Source organism: Neophocaena asiaeorientalis, unplaced genomic scaffold (assembly GCF_003031525.2).
Source record: "Neophocaena asiaeorientalis asiaeorientalis breed wild unplaced genomic scaffold, Neophocaena_asiaeorientalis_V1.1 scaffold23, whole genome shotgun sequence".
NCBI classification, from domain to species: domain Eukaryota; kingdom Metazoa; phylum Chordata; class Mammalia; order Artiodactyla; family Phocoenidae; genus Neophocaena; species Neophocaena asiaeorientalis.
In genome coordinates this window covers 1,519,430-1,531,970 of record NW_020175047.1, presented here as the reverse complement: position 1 = coordinate 1,531,970, position 12,541 = coordinate 1,519,430, and positions in this window count along the sequence as shown.

The following is a 12,541-nucleotide window of genomic DNA, read 5'->3' as shown; positions in this document are numbered from 1 at the left end:
TGGTAGTTCTTTTCTCTTTGGGCCTTTTTAATAAAGAGTTAAACAACCTGGAGCCACAGACAGCTATTTTACTAATTAGTGGGCATCGAGAGCAGAATTATTTAGCTTTAGATAACTGTGCAAGGCAAAATGTGGGTGAAATACAGATATATGTGGCATATTTGGTTACATATAATAATAAACCCGAGAAAACAAGGCAGGGTTTCTTTTTCTCATGTGAAAGAAGTCTAGAGGTTGGAAGCCTGGAACAGGTAGTACTGTGGTTTCATGGTGTTATCAGTGACTTGGGCTCTCTCTCATTCTGGCCTCTATTTTCAAGATCACCTTCCTGTCCAAGATAGCTGCTAGAGGCCTAGCCATCATGTCCCAGTCTCCACAGCAGGAAGGAAGAAAGAGAAAGGAAGGAGGAAGAAGGGCTTGATCCCTTCATTCTAAGGAAACTTCTTGGAAGTTCCACGCAACGTTTCCATTTATATCTTTCTGGCCAGAACTTGACCTGCCAGGGAGGCGGGGAAATACAGTCTTTCAATAGGGCATATTTCTCTCCTGAATAAAATAGGGGTTTTATTACAAAGGAAGAAGCAGAGAATGGATATTAGGGTAGGCTATTAGCAATCTTTGCCTTAGTATTTGTGGGAAGAGCATGGACAAAAGACCTATGTTTGAACCCTAGCTCTACCATATACTGGTTGTGGCCTTGAACAAGTTATTTTATCTCTGTGCCTCAATTTTCTCTTCTTTAAAGTTGAGCTAATACTAGTGCTCAGAATACTAGTGCTACTCTGAGGATTAAATGAAATAATACAAGTAAAGTGCCATTGTGTCTGGCATATAATAGGCACATAATAAATAACACTACATATATGAAATAAAAATTAGTCATCTAGCAGGCCATTGAGAGATGGTGTCTTAGTCTCTTCAGGCTGCTATACCAAAATTCCATAGATTGGATGGCTTATAAACATCAGAAATTTACTTCTCACAGTTCTGGAAGCTGGGAAGTCCAAGATCAAGGTGCCTGCAGATTTGGTATCTGGTGAGGGTATGTTTCCTGGTTCATAGACGGCCATCTTTTCACTGTGTTCTCACATGGTACAAGGGGTGAGGGAGCTCTCTGTGACCTCTTTAATAAGGGCTTTTCCCTCATGACCTAATCACCTCCCAAAGACCCTACCTCCAAACATCATCACTTTGGGGATTAGGTTTCAACATAGGAATTTCAGGGATGGGGGGGACACAAACATTCAATCTACAGCAGATTGTATTAGTTAATTGGGCTGATTGGCTGCTTAGTTACAGGTTCAATATGAGAGTTACTATATCCACTTCCCCTTTGTTACATAAGAAATACCCCAAGATCTAGGAGAGTTGTAACATACTGTCAATGGCATTTATTGACTCCAGTTAACTTAATCATGTCCCTTAATCTTATGCTTTCAATGAATCCCTTTATCTGATACCAGCCAAGCTGCAAGCCCTGAGACAAGTAATCTGGTTAAGGCCTGCTGAAAAAATGCCTGTTTTACCAAACACATGTATCTTAAGCTTAGATCTTCAAAGAGTGGGAAAATGCTTCTCCAGCTCCTGCTGATTTTTAGGTCTCTGTTTTAGCCGTCTTTGATAACATCTATTTTGGTTGGTTGACTTTGTAATTATTGGAGTCATAGTCAATGGCCAGTGTATACAGCACCTGGATCTAATTACAGGTGCTATTGTGTCTATCAACCCAGGCCCTGAGCCCCTGTATTTGCTGTATACAAAATGAGAAAGCCGCTGGTCAGCCCTGGGTTTTGCAATGTCATGAGTTATCATTTCCCACCCAAGGCAGGCAAGGGATGGACAAACACTTGGCTCTTGGCAGAGCTGGTAGCTCTAGTTAGCAGAAAACTCTTCAGCCGGTGAAGGAATTGTGATGAAGGGAGATAGGCCAAGCGGTCATACACTTCAGCTTGGCACCTAAAGGGAACTGCAGGAAACAGATTGAATCCTATTAGGGAAAAGGCAATATTTTTATAGGTGAGTTCATTTCTCTCCCATGGAGATAATTTTCTCTTATCACATCACAAATTAATTTAGGCTGAAAGTGCAAGTGATGGATCAGATAAAAACAGTGCAGAACACTTCACCTGCCTTCAACCTTAAATTATTCAAGTGGCTGCAGCCACTGGTCAACAAGAAGGCAGAAGTTGTCTCACAGAGAAATGCCTGGCCTAAGAGGTGAGGGCTCTTGCAGCATTCCCCCTAAGGCCTGAGAGGCAGTGCAGTGCACTGGAAAAATCAGAGCTTTGGCTCTGCCACTTAGTGATGTGGCCTTGGCCTTGAGTGAGTTACCTGACTTCTGTAAATGACAAAGTATGTAAAATAACTATGAGGACTGGCCCAAAGAGAGATGCTCCACCTGTCTGTGCCTTTTGTTTCCCTCGTTACAATGCACCTACTTGCATTCAATTATTTTTAAAACATTAAAAAATATAAACTAAAACATAAATGCAGGAAAACAAGTGTATCATTTAGTAAACTATTATAAGGTAAGCACACCTGTATTTGAGTCAAGAAATAGAACTTTGCCAACCATTCCTGAATCTCCACTCCTTCTCAAAGAAACTATCTTGACTTCATAGTGATCAAGGAATTGACATACACAAGTGTGCATCTCAAGGCACTGGAGTTTAGTCTTGCCCATTAAAAAAAATTTCATGCGCCTTTTAAATGATTTACAGGCTCCTCCACCATCTTTTTCTTTTCCTTAAAATCATCTGTTGAAGAACATGCATTGTCTGATATGCAGTTTCCTGGTCTGGATTTTGCTGATTTCATTTTTATTGGTGTAGGTCTGCATGTTCTTTTGTCAGTTGTGTATTTTGCAGATTGACAGCTAGATACAGAGGCGAGATTAGACTCAGGTTCAATACTTTTGGCAAGATTAAAGGAAGTGATATATTCTTTCATCTGGAAGCATATAATATCTTGTCTTTTTGGTTTTTTTGAAGATCTAATTGACTTCATTGAATGATCCATGAATCAGGCAACAAGTCATCTAGTAAATAGACAGGTGCTCCTTGTCTCTTTTTGGAATATTAGCAGCCATTGATGCTCAATGAGCGCATCCATTATTCATTGGGGATTGCAAAATGGTGATATTCCATTTCTATCATTTATGAAATGTATTAGTTGGAGTCTTTATAAGGAGAATTTCCCTACAGCTATTTGATTATCCAATGGTACAGTTTATATAAGAAAATTAAGATAAATGTTTAATTCTTTCCCTTTGTTTTCATAAGTTTTCAAGACAATGAACTGGCTCTCTATCATCATTTGAAGGCACCTAATGTTTAAAGTATCATTATACTCATGAAAAATATATACATATATATGTCTATATGTGTATATATGTGTACGTGTATACATATAATGCCATATACTCTGATTTTCACTTTTTAAAAAAATTTTCACTGGTTTCTTTTGTATCCTTCCCGTAATATTCTACACATATAAAACCATTTATAAATGTTGATGATTATTTGTTTCACTATTTTGCTATTAAAAACAATGCAATATGGAATATCTTTCTTTAATACTTCTTTATATATGAATATAATTGTGGGATAACTTCCTACAAGTGGAAATGCTTTTATAATTTTCATAGATAATGCCAAATTATCTTACACAGAATTCATACCAATTACATTGCCATCAACAATGAATCAGTGATAAGGGATCATTTCCAAAAATACTTTGAGTTGCAAGGGGGAAGCAAGGGGTCAGAAAAGGATTGGATTTTAATAGAGGAAGAAAGATGGGAAGAAGCCATGGTGGAGGTGAGGAATTGGAATTGGTTAAAGGTATTACAACCATAGAGCAGATGCTAATTCAAAATGGTGTCTGAAGAATAAAGGGGTAGGTGAAAGCAAACAGAAAATTCTGGTATTGGAAGGTGTGGTGGTGTAGAAAGAACACTGAATTTGATGGCAGGAACATGTTCCACACTTATTGTCTTATTTAACTCTCACAGTAGCTTTAAGAGGTATTATTTCTATTTTACAGATAAGATAGTAGAGGCTATGGGGATAACAATATTTTACAAGATTGAATGAAAGCTAAATGATATAATGTATGTGACATCATGTATTAGAGTGTGAGCTTCTTGATAGCAGTTATCTTAAACCTAGCACAGTGCCAGGTACATTCTGGAACGCAACAAACAATTTGCTGAATACTTTTAATGAATGATAGAACCTAACAAAGGTCTGCCACATAAGTTATGGCTATCAAGAAATGGTTATCGACTCTTTAAAGACCAGCAGCTAAAAGAAAAGTCTGGCTGGCCGTGGTACCACATTAGATTCTGGTACGTATGCATACATAATCAGTCATCTAATAGGTATAGGTATGACTTTCACAACTGATAATTATCAAAGAAATCTATAAAATGAATAATGCTGATTGAGAAAACTGTGTATCTAAAATTTCTCTCTTAGATAAATTTAGGAGTCTATATTTTATGTTTTCCTTGGTAAACACTCTAGGGAAATAAAAAACAGCAGTTTACATATACTTTACTCATTAAATGGTAACAATCTATTAATGAATTGAGGTTGGTTTTTAAATTTAAATATAAAAATTTACTTCACTTCCTTTCAAAACTAATAAAGGCATTTTTATAATAAAGGACACTTATGCCATAATGTTAATAAAAATGGAAATAAAATTCAGATCACTTAAAAGGAGGGAGCAAACCATAAGACCCAGTACAGTGGCTATAACTGAGCATCATGTTTGGTTTGGAATTCTTTACAAGAAAAAGGAAAAACAGTCAAGGATGCAGTTCTCATTATTAGAAAATAATTAAACATATCAGTTTTAATGGGAAGACAGGTTCTTTTGTCCCTGGTATTAAATTATAACCAAAAGATTTCGTTGCACCTTAGGTAGAAGATCCAGACTAGGCAGTGACTTTAAAGAACAAATGCTAACTAGATAATCCTTCTAGTTTTCCATCAGCTTTTCTCTAACCTTAAGTTTCCAGAGTGTTTTTCTATTTAATAATCCTATCATTAGTGCCAAGTACCCAGAAAACACATGATGTTTGTTGTATGAATTCTTGAGTTAAAAGAAATGTTGTTGCCAATCTTTATTTAGTATTCAATAATAAAGGAGGCAGAATGGGGCAATAGAGTCCTGGAGTAAGAGTTAGGGTACTTCACGTTCTAACATCTACCTTATGTAAATGTGAATTTTGTGAAGACTTTTAGCATCTTTGGGTCTCAGTTTCCTCATCTATGAGGTTTAGACCAGTGCTTTTTAACCCTGGATTCACATTAGAATCACCTGGAGAGTTAAAAAAAACTACTGATATGTGAGATTTACCCTCACAAATTCTGATAAATGTGGTCTGGGATGAGATCTAGGCATCAATATGGTTTTAAAAGGTCCCAAGTGATTTAAATGAGCAGCCTATGGATGAGAACCACTGACTCAGATGTTTTTTAAGGTCCCCTCCAGGTCTAAAATGCTAAGAACTGATGAGATCCAATATTTAGAAATTTAATAACTGTTTAACAGTCTAATAAGGTAGCTGCAACTTTGAGGGTAGTTTTTTTTTATCATCTAAAAGGAGTAAAAATCCTGGGACATTTATTATTAAACGATAATTCATGGCAGGTCAAATACTGTAATATAGTCACAAATAATTCAGCCATAAAAGATGGACAAAATGCTTAGGGGACAATCTTAACTCAGTTTTCATTGTTGTGTGAGGTATGGGGGACAGAAGATAACTTGCTCATGGTAAGGAATCTAATAGGATTAGGAATTGCCCATTAAGGCAGGACCTCAGAAGGTCTTTAGTGTAGGGGGAATCAGATATAAACTCTCAGCAGTGGAGGAAGGAAACAGTCCCTAAGAAGTTATAGTCATAATCTGACCCCTGTATGATTTAGCAACCCAAATTCAGCTCATTTGGCGGATCTAAAAAACTCTCACAGTAGAAATTAATACATTATAAATCAATTATACTTCATAAAGTAAATTAAAAAAATAAAAAGCCCTTAAATATGAATTTAGTTTAAGTTGTTTTATACTAGTAGTGATTCCAGGCACTTGGCAGAAGCAAATGGAAATCCTTCCCCAGAAAACATTTTCTTAGGCCTCAGAATTCTTATAAATAATTTTCCAAAGAAAACAAGTAGCTCCAGCTAAACTAGGCCTCAAGGAACCATGGCACTATGAGTGAGGACCAGCAGAAAAAAAATATGACAATAGGGACCTATCAAGACTTTAGTTACTGAAACTGTCAAACACAGAATATAAAACAACTATGCTTACTGTGTCTAAAGTAGTAACAGACAAACCTGAAAATGTCTAGAGGAAAAAGACTTTAAAATGTGATCTAGCAAATTTGAAAAAAAAAAAAATCCAGCTTTCAGAAAATAAATAATTTTTGAAAGAAAAACTCAATGGGTAAGTAGAAAAGTATATTAGACACAGATGAAGAGGTCAGAAGAAATTGTATAGAATGCAGCACAAACAGATATAAAGAGGAAAACAATCAAGGAAAGGTTAAGAGAAATGAAAGATAGAGTGAGAATGCATTAACACGTTTAATTGGAATTCTCAAATGAGAGTGAATGGAGTAGAGGCAATATTTTAAGATTATGGCTGAGAAATCTTTAGAACTGTTGAAAGGCACTAATGCACAGATTCAGTAAACTTAATGAATCTCAAGAAGAATTAAAAAAAGAAATCCATATCTCAACACATCATTAACAGAACTGAGGAACACTAAAGGCAGAATAAAAATATCCAGAAAGAAAAATATCAGATTACTTAAAAAAAAAAAAAGGCAGTTAGCTGATTTCTCAACAGCAATGAGAGCCAGGGACAGTTGAATGGCATTGTGAGTGGAAAGAGAATAACTCCTACCCTAGAATTCTACACTCAGAGAAAATATCTTTCAAGATTGAGAGTGAAAAATTGGGAATTCCCTGGTGATCCAGTGGTGAGGACTTGGTGCTTTCACTGCTGTGTCCTAGGTTCAGTCCCTGGTTGGGGAACTAAGATCCTGCAAGCTGTGTGGAGTGGCCAAAAAAAAAAAAGATTGAGAATGAAAATAAAGACATCTTCAAACAAAAAAATAAATATGCAAATTCAAAAAACCTGAGTTTTCCATCAAGAAAATCTCAACAGAAGAAATAATTCTGGGGACTTCCCTGGTGGCACAGTCATTAAGACTCTATGCTCCTGATGCAGGGGGCCTGGGTTTGATTGCTGGTGATCCCACGCATACCGCACACAACTAAGGAGCCCGCCTGCCCCAACTAAAGACCTGGTGCAACCAAATAAATAAATAAATAGTAAACTGCCAAAACTGGGACACTCAAAACTCAAAAAACAACTCTGGATTAAAAGAAAAAACTACATAGATAAAAGTTAAAAAAAAAAATTCTGAAGGGTTTATTTCAGACCAAAGGAAAGTGATATAAGATCTAGGATAAAACATAAATTGAAGAGCAAAGAGAATGGTAAATATGTGGGTAAATCTAAAACAAAAACAAAAAAACAAATATAAAAAACTGACTATAGAAACTATACCTTGTGGAGTTAAAAATATAGAATTAAGACTTATAACAAACATAATTAAAATAAATAGTAAATGGATTAAAAAGATTTAAGGTCTTTGGGAAAGGATTATAAGAAAAAGAAAGGAGAAGTCACAAAACATTGAATAGACAGGATAAATAGGAAGCATGAAATATGATAAACTCAAATATATTTAAATTATTACATTAATTGTTAATGGATGAAATATTCCAGCTAGAGGACAAAGATTGTCAAACTGGACAATAAAACAAAACCAAACTATATGAGGTTTATAGGAAACATTTCTAAGATGTAAAGATACAAGATTTAAAAGAGAAATGAGGGACTTCCCTGGTAGCACAGTGGTTAAGAATCTGCCTGCCAATGCAGGGGACATGGGTTCGATCCCTTGTCCAGGAAGATCCCACATGCCACGGAGCAACTAAGCCTGTGGGCCACAACTACTGAGCCTGCTCTCTAGAGTCCACGAGCTACAACTACTGAAACCTGCACGCCCTAGAGGCCATGCTCCGCAACAAGAGAAGCCACTGCAGTGAGAAGCCCGCACACCACAATGAAGAGTAGCCCTGCTTGCCACAACTAGAGAAAAGCCTGTGCACAACTAAGACCCAATGCAGCCAATAAATAATAAATAAACAAACAAATAAAAGAGAAATGAAAAACAAAATCCACTAACCAAGACAAAACTAATGTAGTACAGTAATAACAATTAGATTTTAGGACAAAAAGCATTAATAGCAATGAAACGGGACTTTCCCCATGTCCATCAGGAAGACACAAGATTGAATTTATGTCTAATAACATAGCCTCAAAATGAAATAAAAATTGACAGAACTAAAAGGAGAAATATACATATTCATAATCATAGAGGGAGATTTAAAAATTCCTCTTTCAATAATTAATAAAACAAGGGAAAAGTCGGTACAGATATAGATAATTTGAACATGATTAATATATTTAATATACACATATCAAATTCTGTGCCCAGTAACTGCAGAATATATGTTCTTTTCAAGCACACCTAGAACATTTACAATCTGGCTATAGATTGGGCCAGAAAATGTCTCAACAAATTTCAAAGGACTGAAATAATATAGAATAATTTTTCTGACCACAGTGTAATTCAGGTAGAAATCATTCATAAAGAGATAGCTAGGGAAAGAATCCTTTCTGTTTAGAAATGAAGAAATACATTTGTAAAAAATTCAGGGGTCAAAGAACCCACATGGAAATTATAAAACATTTTGAGCTGAATAATAAAACACTAACATAAAAGTTTGGTCTCAGGAGAGTCTAGATAAAAGACAGACTTTGAATTAAACAGCTTATGGGTGGTAACTACAGATGAGTGGATAAATTCAACCAAAGAGTGCCTGTATTGGGTTGGCCAAAAAGTTCATTCGGGTTTTCAACAGAAGGGCCAATAACAGAACACTAAGAGGCACCATCTTTTAAAAGGCAGGCAAATGAAGCAGTCAAGGATAATAAGACGGGATGATCAGACAGTACCTCTAAGAGCTGAGTAAGAAAGGACCCTGCCCAGCCCCACGCTTCAGGGAGACTGATGCTTTGGAGTGTCTTCCTCAAGATTTTTTAAATTCACCTCCAGGTCCTGGGACTAAGGAAGGCACCCTGAGCCTGGATCTGGTCCCCACGTAGACTTGGTCGCCAGAATGCCTCTCTTGAGATTTTCAAGTCCCACTTTGGTGCTGGGACACGTGCCATTTCTCCCATCTGAGGTACTCTCTGACCCTCTAACCCACTCACCTACTCTTCATGCGGAACAAATGCTCTAAGGAGCTCTGGGTCTTGTGCCTATGGAATTTCCCTGGGTCTGAAGAGTGGACCATTTCTACTGGCCGAAGCAATATTTCCTTCACACAATAGTATGAAACTGAGCTGCCAGAATGGTGCTTTTAGGTGACTTCTCATATTGGACACAGAATGAATTCAGGGTTTTGGGTTACCAAACTATTGACCCTTGAGATTGAGTTGTATGTGTGGGTCTGTGCATTGGCTCCCACTGGTCTGTGATCCAACTATGGGACTGTCTTTGGTCTGTAGACTACCAAGTTTGTGAGGATGGTGACATTGTTCTTAAATTCTGTCCACCTCCCACCACTGGCACCAGGGAGGTCCCCTTACCCTCTCTGCAGGTTCTTCACTGTGTGTCAGGACAGGCCCATCTAATCTGAGGCCTTTTAAGACTGCTGCTCTGCTATGCCAACTGGCTCTTCCAATCAATGTCCTCTCATTTCCAATTGACAGCGACCTTGTGCTCTCTAGGTATGGGCTTAAGCCATGCTGATGGGAGGAATGGGCATTCCTTGCACAAATGAAACTATTCTTCTTGCTCCATCCGTGGGCCTCTTGACTATTCTTCCTGGGTGTGGCTAAGAGATCACAGTTTGGGAATGCAGTAATTACAGCCTAAAAAGTTCAAGAGAAGACACAGTTAGAATATGTGCTCTACGTTTGTGCTAGAAAAGTCCAAATGCTAAATATAACCAGAAAATGAATTATTATTCACATTTTCCTGCATACTCTGTGTAAGATCTGCATTTTTGGTAATCATCAGTGAAGCAGAGTAACAACATTTGAGAGAGTTACTGGAAGCCAGTACTCACAGTGGCACAATGGATGCAGCATTATGAGTAAAGATGTAACCAGCATTAAATAAATGACATTAGGGAGCTGTAGAGGTAAGATCTACATAGTTCAATACAATAGTAACTACATTACTACTGTTTTTTTTTTTTTTTACATTACTACTCTTTAATCACAGTGGGAGAGATATGAAATTAGCCAGGAATGGCACATTTGACAATAAAGAACATGAAAAGACTATATCCTTGGCCTGAGAAAGGGGTGCTGCCTGTATACTATAAAGAATCTTCACATGCACTGACTGGTCAATAAATGCACATCTTTTTCTTATCCATTATTCTAAATCTTCATTGATGAACTCTACCTTACATGGGACCATGAATTTTGTAATACATCTTAAAATCAAATTGTTTATATAGGGCCCAGCAAAAAAAAAAAAAAAAAATTGCCCTGCAGGCATACCTGATCAGAGACTAGGAGAAACCAGAAACCATGAAAATGTTACCTGTATATAGAATGCAAAAAGATCAAATAAGATAAGGAATGACAAATCCATTGGATTTGAGGGTTAGAAAACTACCAACACCATAGCCACTGGAGGTGGGGGAGAGAATAGATTGCAGCAGGTTGAATAGTGAGTGATGTGAAAGCTGACAGTGACTATTTTTTGATGGAGACTGGCTATAAACAACAGTAGCTAGAAGTGAGGGAACAAGTATTACATGGAGTATCAAAAAGAATGAGTGAAACCGACTGTACATCACTGAGTAAGTAAAAATTCTTGAGTACATAGTGATAGAGAGCAGGAAATGGAAACTCATTAACACCACTGGTAGGCAACTATAATACTAACTCTTTACTCTTAAAAAAAGGAAAAAAAAGAAAAAAAGTACCTGTAGACTAGAGAGATCTGGTGGGCAACATCTTAAGCAAGCGATCTCACTTAGCATCATTAATAGTGGGATAACTTGATACTGTGTCTCCATTGATACAATATGAAGTACACAACATAAATCCATGAAATATTTCTGCCCAAACCCTAAACCTAATCAAGTCTTTAGACCTTATTTACAGGAAATACTGGAGACAGAGAGACAAGGTAGTGATACTACAAAGAAGGAAATACAAAAATCTGTATGTGGGACATTCTACAAAACAATGGTCTGATATTTTCATAAACCCAATGTTGTGGAAAAAAAGAGGTGAACTTCTAGAAAAAGACACAGGAGACATAACCAAACACCATGGAGTCACTTTAATGAAATCCTGGTTAAACAACATTGACAACAATTACAACTTAGGGACAAGTAGAAAACCTTAAATATGGGCTAAACATTAGACAATGTTGTAGAACTACTGTTATAGTTTTTAGTGTGATAATGATATTGTATCAATAATTATGTAGAAGAAAGTCCTTACCTTAAGAAAACTCATGTTGAAGTATTTCAAGGTAAAATGTCATATCTGCAGCTTACCTTAAAAAGGTTCAGCAAAGGGACTTCCCTGGTGGCGCAGTGGTTAAGGATCTTCCTGCCAATGCAGGGGTAACAGGTTCGCTCCGCAACAAGAGAAGCCCCCACATGCCACAGAGCAACTAAGCCACATGCCACAACTACTGAGCCTGAGCTCTAGAGCCCGTGAGCCACAACTACTGAGCCCGTGTGCCACAACTACTGAAGCCCACATGCCTAGAGCCTGTGCTCCGCAAAAAGAGAAGCCACCACAATGAGAAGCCCGTGCACTGCAATGGAGAGAAGCCCCCGCTCGCCACAACTAGAGAAAGCTCGTGTACAGCAATGAAGACCGAATGCAGCCAAAAATAAATAAGCTAATTAAAAAAAAAAAAGGTTCAGCAGAAACAACTATATATATCTATAGATACAATGGAAAAAATACACCCATACACAAAAGGCAAAATGTTAAATGATTGAATCTAGGTCGTATGTATAGATGCTGTATCATTGTGTCATTCTTTCAACATTTTTTTTTGCAAGTTTTCAAAATTAAAAGTGGGGGAAGGGGAGAGAGCCAGTAGAGCAAGACGATAAAGATGGGTATAATGGATCAACAGCCCAAAAAGAAAGATGAGCACTAAATAGGAGGTGTGCATTATTTCTGAGGTTAGAGGAAGAAGAGTTGTGGGTGAGTCGATAGAGACAAGTGGGTAAGTATGGGTGTGGGAAGGTAAGGGAATACAGGTGATCTCCATGAAGTATGAGGCAAGAGTAGGTAGGTCGGTGGCACGAAGAATGGTGAAGATTTGGAATAGTTGCTGTGGGGAATGGCAAAGGGAGCTGACCAGAGACGCACAAAGATTTTACAGGGTGCAGCTGAG